General features: G+C 49.5%; 1 long non-coding RNA gene across 1 annotated transcript in view; it reads left to right on the top strand.

Annotated features, from left to right (window-relative positions):
- LOC144097023 (uncharacterized) overlaps nt 1–12,428 on the top strand; it is a 63,000-nt gene extending 50,572 nt beyond the window's left edge. Inside the window, exon 3 of the long non-coding RNA XR_013306890.1 lies at nt 12,328–12,428. This is a non-coding gene — a long non-coding RNA (uncharacterized LOC144097023). The remainder of the gene's footprint in view (nt 1–12,327) is intronic.
- Nucleotides 12,429–13,802: the final 1,374 nt, after the last annotated feature.

Here is a 13,802-nt window from a genome sequence, read left to right as displayed (position 1 = left end):
GCAGTCGAGGATGGTGAGCCGCATTGTTGGCGCCTCCTTAAGCCAGTCCAGAAGCAGGCGCAACAACGAAGATTAGCTGTGCGCTGAGTTCGTCTCGAGTCTAAAACCGAAGCTCGGAAAACTTTCGGTAACAGCGGCGCGCGCTTCCGTCAAACCGGAGAACTGCTACAGCGTCTGCAGTTCATGTGCATACATACTACAAAAGAATCTTTTCAAAAAAAAAAAAGGAAGGTCATTTCACGGCTGTTGATGAAGGGCTGTACGTGGGGAAGTCCTCCACGCAGAACGCATAAGCATAGATGAGCTTCGAAAGTCTTGTTACCATATTGAAGCAGCCGTTTTTTCACACAGCAGTGACCGCAAATCATCGCGACAGCCGATTGACTGGGGCAAGGAGATTGCCGCGCCAGCTTGTGAATTTGCACTATCGGCCTGTCTCAAGCGTGGATCTAACATCGCCTGCTATAAAGAAATAAACGTTGCCTGGATGACCACGACGCTGCTAGCACGAGCCTCAAGAGCCCATTTCTAGACTGAACAAAGGAATTGATTAAACCCTTCTATTAAACATTCGTGGCTACCAGAACAGGTAGCCATCCTGCGCACATTCGGGATGCACCTCATCCAGAAAGTATACACGCTACCCTTAGTTTCATATATATGAGGTAACATGCTTGCATTAGTTATGCGGTAGAGATCAACATTCAAACTTAGATACGTCCGCCACATTTATGCAATGGTCACATCAGGTGCCGTAGCGAATGGCCGAATCACCGATCTCTTCTCTGCGAATGCGCTGCAAACGTGAGGCTTTCCTGCTTGACGGAAGAACCAATATTACAGGTCGTCCTCTGAGCTTCGGTTCTGCAATCGAAAGGAACTCGACCCCTGCCGAATTTTCACCGTTGAGCGCGTTGCTCGACTAGGCCGAGGAATGGTAAGCAGTGCAGCTGGCCCTTCTGACCAGGGTTCGTTTACAACGCGATTTGGTGCGGTTATCGGGCTAGCCACATAGCAAAATAAGGCCTTCGGTCACCAGCGATAAGCAAAGAGCGCACTGCGACAATATCACCGTACGTCGACCCATGCCGTCTTTGCCGTCACTATCATCAGCACCTTTTGTCGTTAGGTGAGTTGGGACCGTAGAGAGGTCAGAGCTTCTCCATGAACGTCTCTGTATAGCGTGGAGAGAAAACGGCGGCCTCCTGGACCTCTCACTCTTGCCCGTTACACAGAATCTGATCGGCGGACGGGTGCGTGCGTATAGTCCCTCACAAGGCGGGTTCCTGGCTTTCCCGCGCGGCAAGGAAAGGTTTCGGGTGCAAGTTCGAGTCGTGTTCGGACGATGGTCAGTGCGGAAGCACGGCAGACAGAGGCCGCCGCCGCCGCCGAGCGATTTGCCGCACGCGTTCGGGATGGAAGTGGGTCCGCCGGGGCATATCGATTGGCGGCGCGCCGCCGCGGCAATTTGTTGCCTCCCTTTGAGAAGACGTGCGGCGCGGCACGGATGCTGGGGGAAAGAACGAACAGAAAAAGAAGAAGACAGTGGTTCGCGGGGGTGAGAAAACACGCGCGTGACGACGCGGTTCTTACTTCTTTGAGCGCCGCGCGCTGGCGAACGAGGAGTACGTCTTATAGGGTGCCGTAGATGCGTGGTGCCGCGAATGGTTTGACCTCATCGGCCGCCGCGGTGCATTACCGCGTGTTTCACGCGCGCACCCGGAGGGTGCTGTACGGGAGAAGAGCCAGGTGGAAAAAGCTTGTTCGCAGTTTCCCATCAAGTGGATCGCGGGTTCGAGTTTTGCCGGTTGTGGTGAAACGCCGTGGCCACGACGAGGAAGCGTCTATTGGCGAGACCGAGGAGGAGTTGACGGAAGGTATGGTAAAGTATCTGAGGTATAACGTCCCTGTGCTGCAGGTGGGCAATGAAGGACTCCATAGCGCGGCTCCGGATTAATAGACACGATAACCACCTGGGGCTCTTCAATGTGCACTGACAGTGCACGACACACGGTTGCTTTTGTTTCGCATTTCGCTTGCATCTAAATGTTGCTGCAGCGACTTGGATGTAATACCGCAGCCTTGGTCAACGGAAGCCGAACACCATAACCACTTGACCACAGAGACAGGTATTTTGGCAGAAGTCTTAGAGAGACAATGGAGTATCTTAGAAGGATAATTACGCTGAACTGACGTGTCGTGGAAACAAATCATTGTTGCGCGCAAACCTGACTAACGCGCCCCCACAGGGCGCTGAGCGAGAAATGTTAACGCTGTTGGATCTCTTCGCTGGATATTGTGTTGACTTTCCGCAAGCCTCAGGTGGATGCTGTACATGCACGGCCCGCGTGCGAGAGCTCTAAATTGAGACTTGTTTCATGCTGTCACCCACGCACGCGCACCGACGTAAATATTTCAAGTACATTCGAAAAGTCTTCGCAACATGGCCGAAAATGCCCAAAGAAAAGGTCAATTAGATATCAGGAAAAACCATGGTATATTTGAACTTTCAGGAAAGGCCTAAAGAAAAGCCTGTTTCATGAGAATTGAGGGCATTGTTTAAGATCGGAAAGCCACCGCTTGGTGATGCCAAGTGCAACAGCAGGTTTTTGCGATCTGAGCTATGACATCGAGTACGGCTCTATCAGGACTGGTTCCGCGTTGCCTGCTATACTCTAAACCCCGAATGGATAGCCAAAGTGGAACTGAAATCTTTGAAGAGATTAGCGATACAAACAGGTTGCTTTTTTGGCGCTGTGCTCTACTACGGCTGCCAAAAGAAGTGGTACGACAAGTAGTGAGTGCAGGTAAACTGGAAGTCCTATTGTTCGTATTTCGGCGCATGTTACTGCAGTATAATGCCGTTCTGTCTGAAAGACCCGGCATAACTCCAACCCTATCCTCTTCCCCTTCTGGATTGAATGGATAGCCATGATCATGTTGGCCACATAATCTTCGTTCGTCACTAAAGCGAATTTCTTCTTTCTATGCTGCTGGTGTACTCTGCTATCAAAAAGTTAAGCCCATGTGACGTGCAAAGGTAATTAATTATCAATTAATGACTTTAAACCGTCAACCTCCGAAATTTTGTTCTGAAAACACGATAAAAAGTACCGAATATTTATCGGTTCTTCGGATTATGCAAAGAATATAAAAGAACATAAAAAAACTGAACTTCATTTCAGCATGAAACACTGAAATAAATTATTTAAAACGAAACAAAACGCTCGGCTTCACTGCAAAACGCTTGAGGCAGTTCGTCTTCACTGCGTATTCTTTCCGGGAGTTCGTGGTTGTGCCCAAAGTGTTCGTAAGGAAAGTTTACTCTCGCATGTCATTATCTTCATAAATTGCGGTTGGAAATAATAACTACTGTCAAAGATCTCCCCTGACAGCTAAAGGGTTGCATTTCTATGCCACACCACAAAGCAGGATACCGCGCATAGTGCCTCACCATACTCTGCACCCCCACCGCTCCCCCCGGATTTCTCTTCGGGCACTTTTTGTTTTGTCGCCCTTTGACCACTTGGAGCAAATAAAGCATCTCTGTATAAGTGCCGCGGACAATGACGCCCCAGTGACACGTGTCGGAATTGTCGGGCACTCTTTCGCTCCTGTTTCAGTTGTGAGGCTAAACGTTCCCAGCAATCAGAAACTGCACTACGTTGTCTGAAGTGCTCACGTGCTAGCTTCCCTCCTCTGCATGGAAAAGATGGAGGCGAAGATAGAGGATTGTCGACGTTGACAGTCGTCCACTGCCGGCACACAGAAACGTTGACGTCTTCAGAGATACCTCGACTCCCAAGTTAAGCACAATATCTCAGTGTTATCCCTCTCAATGTCAGAAGAGAGATTTATTTCTGCTTCAGAATCTGTCGAAACATCCACACATCTTCGTTTCAGACCCGTTCCTCCGTCCCCCCCCCCCCCCCTTATCTTTTTGGCAGACTCGTCCACACGGGAACCGTCAACACCGCAGGACTCCGTATCAAGTTATATGTTATAAGCGCTGAAATTATTTTCAGCCGTTGCCGACGTGCCTAGCTCGTCTTCGGGGGGAGCACTGCAAACTCTGCAGGAACCCAGCTCACCTTCGGTGGTGGAAGGGTTAAGCGGCCGGGTCTCCCTTGTCAAACGACCTTACTACCTTGTCGCACCGTTGCGGTACATCCACGCCCATGAAAGGCGTACTCAGGCATCATCCGTGTAAATAGTGTGTTTGCCTTCATAGGCGCCTTTCCTTTTCTTATTTTCAATTAATTATATATATTCTTTCTTTCCCTTCCCCCTCAGTGTTCGTTGCGCACTTTCCAATAGTAGGTGACGGGCTATTACTTCCATATGGTTGTGTTTGCGCTAGCGCCATAATAATAATAATAATAATAATAATAATAATAATAATAATAATAATAATAATAATAATAATAATAATAATAATAATAATAATAATAATAATAATAATAATAATAATAATAATAATTGGTTTTTGGGGAAAGGAAATGGCGCAGTATCTGTCTCATATATCGTTGGACACCTGAACCGCGCCGTAAGGGAAGGGATAAGGGAGTGTGTGAAAGAAGAAAGGAATACACCCGATTTTTTTTTTATGGCTAATTCAACTGTAGTTAGCACAGCTCTGCTAATGACCTGCTCATCAGGTACACTGAACACCAAAAGCGCTGTTTCGTCCTCAGTTGCGCCAATTACACTGACGACTCTACAGCAACGTATGCGAAAGAGTTGTCCTCGGTCAGTTGTACGCGCGTCGCTGCAGCTCAGGGTCGCGGAACTGCAGAGAAACTCGGCAGGGCAGAAAAGGAGGCACGCGTCCTGCAGTTCCGCTTGGCGCCGGACGCAGTTAGCGCAGCGTTGCTCCCAGGCCGTTGCAAGCCCGAACCACTCGTGGTACGCGCACTCAGCGAGAGGGTGGGGGGGAGCGCGTGCAACAGTCAAGAGCCGGGGCTGCTGCTGCTTCGTGTATGCGTGCAGCCTTCGCCGCCGCAGACACGACCTGGAGCAGGAAGGCGGTCGTTCATTAATTGCCATTAAAGGGGAGGACGGCTGGCCGCGCGCAGGGGAGGCGCCTATGAACCTTGCCGGCCGACACTGCAGCCTTTTACGCACGCACGCACGCACGCACGGACGTAGAAGAGATATGCGCCGAACGTCGTGAGAGGCGTGCATATCGCCAACTCTCCTTCTTCCACCCCGAGGTCTCCTTGCCGTAGGCAGCCTTCTCACTGCTGAGAGGCGGCGAGCGTAGGATGTGTATACGACGCGGACGTCGACATACGCTGTTGTGGAAAGCTATGCCTCGTATCGCGAGGAAAAAAAAAAGAAAAGGAAAGGACATGAATTAGACCCTCATGCGCATTGCTCGAGAGAACGAGTACGAGAGCTACAACTCTGCTAAGCGCTGTTAAGTTACTTATTTGCCTAATCAGCGATCAGGCTTTGTGCCGCTGAATTCAAAACAGAACGCAAAGAAAACGCGTGGAACAGCCGTATTCAGTATCTCGTTACAACTAAGTGAACGCATGTGTTATTTATGACCTTTTTGGAACAGTATCCGACTGCGCGAAGGCGTTTTGATTCCGCTCGCAATACTCAAAACTGACAGCATTAGGGGCCCGCCGAGGTGGCTCAGTGGAGCTCAGCTACTAATCCGCAGTACCCGGGTTCGAACCCGATCGCGGCGGCCGTGTTTCGATGGAGGCGAAACGCTAAGACGCCCGTGTGCTGTACGATATCAGTGCACGTTAAATATCCCCACGTGGTCGAAATTATTCCGGAGCCCTACACTGCGGTAATGGTGGTGGTGGTGAAAAGCATTTATTTAGCTATATATATACAGAGAGGTGCTCGGGGAGAGGCCCATAGTGGGTATCGCCCCTTACAATAGAAGGCGGAGTCCCTTATTCGGGGACCCCATTGGTCCTAACCGCTGCGCAGGTCCGCACAACCAGGGCCTGTTGGGCCGATAGTTCCTGGCAGCCGAGCAGAGCCGCCTCCCAGTCCTCTCGGGTAGGGGAAGGGGTGAAGGGTGGGGGAGAAGGATTTTGCATGCATGCCCAAACCATGTGAAAGATGTCGGCCACCGCCCCACAGAATGAGCAGCGGCCGTCAAAAGAAGAATCAAAGTGCTTGAAAACCGCCGGGCACACCAGGGTGTTTGTAATGGGGCTAAGGAGAGTTCGTTCTACGCCACGTGTTCCTTTCTTCTCCCAGTCCCTCCTTTATCCCTTCCCTGACGGCGCGTTTCAAGTGTCGCCGATATGTGAGACAGGTACTGCGGCATTTCCTTTCCCCCAAAACCAACAGTCTCTGCTATCGCACTCACAAGGTTATCACAAGTGTGTACATGCCCAACTTTTTGCCCTCCTTAAGCGGTTTGGTTCAACTACTGAGGTTTATTAGAGTTCGCAACTTTATTTACTTATTTACAAATACTGCAGGTGGTTGTGCCGGCCAAGCAAAAAAGAGTTGCATAATGTGCGGTAATATTAAATTACCGAAGAAATTCATATTACTTTCGATTGCATAAAACAACGCCTCAGAACAAGATTTTGTACAACAATCAAAAGTATGATTTTAAATCACGTTTCTGCTCCCGCGGGAGCCGAAACGTCTTAAACTGAAGGTTTTGATTGGTGCAGGAGGTCCTGTCTTGAAGTATACTGCTCCCCAGAAGGACAAAAATTATTGTGGGACGATACAAAAAACGAAAAAAAAATGTCCCTGCCCGTACCACTAAGTATAACGGGCTTCCCCAGCAGAACAAAAAGTATGGTGGGGCAGCCTAAAAAGAATGTAAACAATTAAGCCCCTGCCTGTGCCACTACGTATAACAGGCTTTCCCCAGCAGGACAGACTGCTTTTCGAGATTTAGAATAAATACCTAGGATTTCGGCAAGAGACGACTGTAGGAGCAAGCTTGCGGTGAACTCAAAACACGCCGCGGCTAAGCCGTGGCGCTGACAGCGCGTGAACATAGTCGACCCTAGTCGACCGTAGTCAACCGGTCACCTGAGAAGGGGCCGGCAAACAAAAGAATAAAACTGGTTGGCACCGAGACTCCAAGCCCCACGCTTCGTCTCTGCTTTCATGGACCAGCAAAGCAACATCGCCAGCCCCACAGTAGCCGTACCAGACCTGAAACTGCCTCCGTTTTGGACTGGCGCGCAGTTCGCTACATGCCGCATCACTGGCGACATCACCAAATACCACTGCGTGGTGAACATCCTTCCGCCTCCGACAGTCAGCGGGGTTCGGGACCTACCTCTCGCGCCAACCCACAGAGAACGCATACGAAACGCTCAGAGACACTAATTCGTCGTGCCACACCCTCAGAGCCGGAGCGCCTCCAGCAGCTGCTACGGGAGACAGCTAGAACTGGGCGACCGCCGACCTAGCCAACTGTTGAGCCACATGCAACAAGTGGCCGGCAGCACGGCAAGCGTCGACAGCCGCTGAGTACGGGCGAAGTACCAAGATGGCCGAGCTCGCCGACAAAATCATGGCTGTCGCCTCACCGACGGTCACGTTGGTACACGCAGATGCACCGCCCGCCAACTCACAGCAAGAGATGCGACATGAAATTTCTCGCCTCGTCGACACCATCGCGGCGCTGCAATCGAGGTGCAACCAGCGTCCGCGACAGCGTACCGCACCCCGCACATTTGTGTGAGTGCGTAGTCAGTATTACGGAGCTAATTTTCTGACATTCTGATGCTAGACATTATATGTCGGAAGACCTTACAGATCAATAATTGCACAAGTGAATTAAAGCTTAACGGTTAGTTTGTCTATATGCAGGAAATGGATAGGTAGAACTAGATGTAGACAGATGAAGAAAAAAACGAAGGAAACATAAGAAAATACAGGTGATACGTGATACGCGGATTTCGGTGTATTTGTCCCGTATTTTTGTTTCAATGGTTGTTTTATAAGTTTGATGCAACTTAGCGCAATCAATAGACAGGACGAAGGCAGACGGGCATAGGACACTTACTAGCGCCTGTCAGTGCGCTATATCAGTGTGCCTTCGCGCTGTTTATTAATTGCGCTACGCTGTTTTAAACATAAAAATCCAACTCGCGCAAAAGCAGGCTTTACTCAATCATTTTATAAATTTGACTATAATTGCTTGGCCTGCTAAACCTGTGGCTAGGAGTCCACAACACATTTCCGAAGGTAGGCAGGGAATGAATCTCCCTGGTTTTGTTAGGTAACCCTTTTTGTAAACATAGAGACAATGAAAACGACGGTACATCTAGGTTTAGTCACTGAAACAAACTTCATTCAACGTGCGATCGTTTTCTTCATCTCAGCATGCACAGGTCTGACCAAGAATTAAGTTTGCAAAGCAGGTCTTCACATTCTGAGGACAGCAATTACACTAGCCGACTATACGTCCTGGTGAATTAACACATATACTAAGTCTCGTTTCTTTCCAGCAACGTGGTCAGAAATGATAACAGTGCTTTTAAAACAAAAAAGGACACAAGGACATGACATGGACCAGACTTCCACAGGAAAGATATCAGCCTCTAGGAAATCTTTCGACACTGAAATTTTCCCGCTCGTAATACGCCTCACCACGTAACCAATCTTCACTTTCATGACGCACTTATACAGGGTAAGTTCTGTACGAGCGCTACTGCTGCGTTTGTTCAAAACTTCTGTCTTCTTTCCACTGTAGTCTTCCATCTCTCATGACGTTTCGAGTCTCCCGCCAACAAGTTCCCTTACAACGCCATTACATGGCCGCATGGAAACGGTTGCTGTGTATGGCAGGGGAAGACTGTCATTGATTGCACTGTGCCACCGGCATAGATGCCGCCGAATCGTGCTCGTATGAAGACATCGCGACCTACCTAAACCACCTCCCGCGACACGTGCACGCCAATAGAAAACAAGTTTCGGAAAGATGCAATGCATCCACCACTGTTCGCCAGGAGGACACGCGTGCAGTCTGGCGTCCGGCTGGGCACCGACGTCGCCGCATGCGGCCCGTGTCATACAGGGAGCAGTCGCTTCAGTCGGTGGCTAGAGGGAAGGAGGGGGGTGGGGGGTGGGGGGGGGGGGGGAGGTTGCTCGCTGCGGGCACCGGTTGACAAATCGCGGCGAACGTCACGACAATATGCAAATGACTCGGGTGCAGAAGAGTCGCACGCAGTGAGCTCCTGCGACTGCTCTTCGAGAGCGCGACTCCAAGAGAGAAAAAAAAAAGGGGGAACTGCAACAGGGAATCAGGTTTTTCGAGTCGGCTGGTAGCGAGCGAACTGGGCAGAGCACGGAGCGAGAGCATCGGGGCAGCAGGCGGTGACTGCAGGGCAAGGGCCACCAACTTTCTCCAGTTTGGAGCGTGTGTGTCCGTGATGCCTCAACGTGTGACAATCTTCGAGCCCGAAACGCCCGCACATTGTGGTTTTGATTGTTTCAAGTGGTCTATGTAACCTTTTTCGTGTAGGCGAGCGCGGCTCAAAACGTCGCTCATTATTTAGACAAAATCGGCCGCTACGGAAGCATCTCTCACGAAAACTCGGTTGCGGCCTGGGGTGTTGAGTACCGTCTAAGCTTGTTTATACGAAACCTATCCCTCTAGCGTCCGATGGCGTGTTCCGGAGGTAGGAGTCATGATGAAAAAACCGCGCAAAAAACGACAGACATAAAGAAAGCTAGACACAGGACACTCATCCTGTGTCTGTCCGTCCTCTTGTGTGTCGTTTCTTGCGCTGTTTTTACACTATGAATCCCTACCAACTCGCCCAACGAAACGTTTTACGAAGGTAGTGGTAAAGGCTCCTTTCGCATAGTGGGAGAAAAACTGCCGGAATCTTCAAGTTCAGCTGGAGATGCATGAACTAAAAACAAAAGCATAACAACAAATCGTATACATTTGTGCCACTCTATTATAAGGAGTGGTCATGTACGGCAGTTGCTTAATCCACGAAGATTCCCCATGCCACCTATCTTCGTCGGTTTTCGATTGTATTCAGTTCCAAAGCTTCCTTGGCTAACTGCTGACTATCGCGGCGAGTTGGTTCGACGTGTCGACTTGAACAGCGCTGAAGACGACAGCTCTTTAGCTCTTTGGACCGAAGAAAGAGAAGCACACAGAACGAGCGCTTAATTTCAACTGTTTATTTTTCGAGGAGCGGGTGAAGGCTTTTTACAGGAAAACGAGACGGGGACAAACAATGGTACTTTTTTTCCAGTAATCAGGAAGGCATCCCCATCAGTCCGACCACGCGGCTATTGGAAGAAATGACACTGTGTGCGCTCCTCTCCTTTCCTATAAAACGTCTTTACTCGCTCGAAAACTAACCAGTTGCAAGTAAGCGCTCGTTCCGTGTGTTTCTATGCAATTTCTATGTACGGCGATAACCATGTATGTATGTGTGTTTCTCTGTATGGCGATAACCAACACACAATGTAGAGTCATAATGAGTCACTCGAAAAGTGCTGTAAGGAACTTTGCTCGAGGAAAAATACACAAAATTGCGCTCCAAATCCTCAACAGGGCAAAAGATATTCAAATTCGCCAGATTAAATTGATCTGGGTCCCCGCGCACTCCTTTCATCCAGGGAATGAGATGACTCATGAAAAAGCTCGAGGTCTCATTAACCGGGCCATGAGCTCTCATCCCTGGGAGATAGCTGAGGAGCGCATGACTACATACCAGGAGATTACAAACTATTACAAAGAACAGAGATTAATATACCCGGCCCCGCATAAATCACTAAATAAACAGAAACAGGTTGTTTGGAGGCAAACAGGCACATCCCCTAGCCCACACAGAAGAGCCTGAATGCACCCCCGTAACTTTAAACCACAGTGCCCCATGTGTAAGGATCCAAAAGGGAACCTTGCACATATGATGTACGAATTCCCCAGGCTTAAGCCTAGGTCAGAATGGCATATTAGCAACAAAGAACAGTGGGAGACTGCGGTGACCAGCTCGGAACCTGAAGTTCAGAGGCTGGTGGTGGATTGGGCACTGGAGGTCGCCTGCAGGCACGAAGCCGCGGCCATCGCCTGAAGCCTGGGCCCAACACCGCATCCAGGGCAGTGAGATCGCAACCTTTTTGGTTCAATAAAGTTTTCAATGAATGAAAATATGTCATTCATCCAAAAAGCTTTCTCTTCAGCGATTTCCCATTTAACATTCCCTTGGCTACCAGTTTCTAAAGCCTGCAGCCATGCATGGTCGCCTTCGTTCTCTGGGAAGGTATTGGCACTGAAATGGCTGTTCGCCTGGGCTGTACAACGCGTCCAGACTATAGTTACTCTGAGCGGGCCATTATGAGTCACGCTATAGTGGGTTTGAATTGTCCAGCTTATAAGCCCACCCTTTCCTTGTGGCGACATCTCATTTGCGAACTCGATGCGAGACTCATTGTACGTGTAGGCGCTAGATATGATGGAAGGTGTGAGACGGAAATACCCTTTTGGGAATACATTTGCGGCACATGCCTCTAAACAACAAGCAGATTTTTTTTATTTAGCTACGTGGGTCGCAACACAGACACAACAACAGTCAGACATGAGGAAAGCTGCAGTTTAAAATGAACGCACACCAACCCGTTCACCTTATTGGAATCTTTAGCTCTTTCATTCAAGTGTGCGCAATCGACAGTGACGAGATGACGTGTGCCTATTTAGTCGTCTTTCTTTTTTCGCCTCGCGCATACAAGTCGAAATGAAGCACAACTCGAGGTGCATTGAAACTACCGAAGCCAGTGTTAGCAAATGACTACAGAAATTAAACGCAGTTCATCGCTCTATAGCTTCAATCTTGGAGAAGCATCACGCGATGCAATTCAGGCAGTGCACGCACTCCACCCACAAAGTATTTTATCCAGTTTTTTTTTTCTAAGTTGTTTTCGCCACGATTCCGGTGACATGCGCGCCAGTATTCTACACCGAGGCACTCTCGGGGGAAAACCTGGTAAGTGGTTCTCCACACGATATCAAGTGTGCGATGATAAAGCCGCTTCGTGTGTTGCTAACCGCATCTCTACTACTACGAGCATCGGTACGGAGACCGTGAGGAGGTGGGGAGACCCAACCCGGAGGGGTGGGGACACGCAGTGCAACCTTCGGTGGGTCTCAGAGACGAATGACGTGTCGAACTGTGCAGCACCGCGACGCCGGCTGGGCGTGCCCGCGTCATGTTTAATGTATAGGTGCGAAAAAAGGCAGCGCTTGGATTTCCTATACGACACCGCCATAAATTCCCCAGCATCACAGCTTTATTTTCTTCCCCTCTCTGCCTTTAATAACTTTGTTTTCTTGTTTTCCTGTTTTCTTTTTCGTTGCAGCCAAGACCAGTATCCTGGACAACCATGTCTGATAAGTCATCTTCCGCCGCGGCCGGCAGGCGCGAAGTTGGAAGAGGAAGAAAAAGTGTATATAAAAAAAAGCACAGCCTAAGAAGACGAAACACCCAAAAGACGAAGATGAAGAAGTCACGAACTTGCTTTTCTTCACGTCATCGGGCGTTGCTAAAGTCCCTCTCCGACCCCTCTCCCTCTCGTCGCGTTAGCGGGTGTCCTCACGCATCACGTGGTGAGAACTTACTCGCTACGACGACTTAGCGTCTTACTTTCACGAACGTAGTTTTGTTATTGCTTTGTCACCGTATCTGAGATGTGCGTCTCCGACGCGCAGAGAACGAGAGAGAGCTGTAAATGCTAGCGTTTCCGGCGACACCCCTGAGCCCAGCCGCCACCGCCTACGCTGCGTTTCGGTGAGGGTGGGCTTTACCGTGCCGCCGGCGTTGCCCGAAAATGAAAAAAAAAAAGTGATCGGTGCGTTTCCGGTGCGAAGCACACGTCTCGTGCTCTTCGTGAGACGTGGCCCATGTACGCGCACTACCGGTTCGATTCGCTGCCACGACAGCCATCTTGAAACAAACACCACACCCACGTATCTATCTCTGTTTCAGTTTCTTTCTTGGGATGAGTTCTCTAAATACCCACCTCGGAGTTGCAAGGAAGGTCCTTTGAATTGAAAACGAATGTGATTCCTCTTATATAAGGATCGTGCTCCTTGTGAAACCCGTGGAAGTAGCGACAATCTAATCAGAGGTGTAACCCATGAAGGTAACTTTGAAGGACTTTGGTGTAGGCCAGTTGGTATGACATCATGAAGAGCAAAACCGCAAAACAGGACGGGACTGAGGCAGGCGACAACACAGTGCGGTACTGGCAACTGAACATTTATTGAAACACAGCAGAGCTTATAAGGATCAGTCGCGCGTGTAATCTGGAAAGCAATCATGAATCATAAAAAGAAGATGAAGCATGCGACTAATCCTTATAAGCTCTGCTGTGTTTAAATAAATGTTCAGTTGTCAGTACCGCCCTGTGTTGTCGCCTTCCTCAGTCCCGTCCTGTTTTGCGGTTTTGCTCCCCATGAAGGTGTTCGACCCCCGGATCATTTATGATCGGCCGACCATCGGCAGTCCCGGCGTGTCACTTTGCGACCAATGAGACACGAATGGCTCTTAGATACCTGCGGGTTCTTGAACTCTGCTCATGAGTGTCTTTTTTTTTTCGGTTGTGGCTGCCCCACCGCGGCGCAGCCTCTCTGAGGCAAAGTGCAAGCATATCGATTGCGTTGTTAACACACAATTTGATCAGCAATCTCTGAATGACTGAATTCATGTTATCACTGCGTCTCGCCTCAAAAGTGCTCATACGTAAGCGATAACCAACTGTCCACGGCGGCTTAGGCCTGACAGCCAACCAAAAAATTGTGTTTTTCTTTTAACAGGGCCTCTTTACTGGAGATT

Source organism: Amblyomma americanum, chromosome 7 (genome assembly GCF_052857255.1).
Source record: "Amblyomma americanum isolate KBUSLIRL-KWMA chromosome 7, ASM5285725v1, whole genome shotgun sequence".
Classification (NCBI taxonomy): domain Eukaryota; kingdom Metazoa; phylum Arthropoda; class Arachnida; order Ixodida; family Ixodidae; genus Amblyomma; species Amblyomma americanum.
Note: the sequence above shows the minus strand (reverse complement) of the source record. Positions and strands in the feature narration are given on the sequence as shown.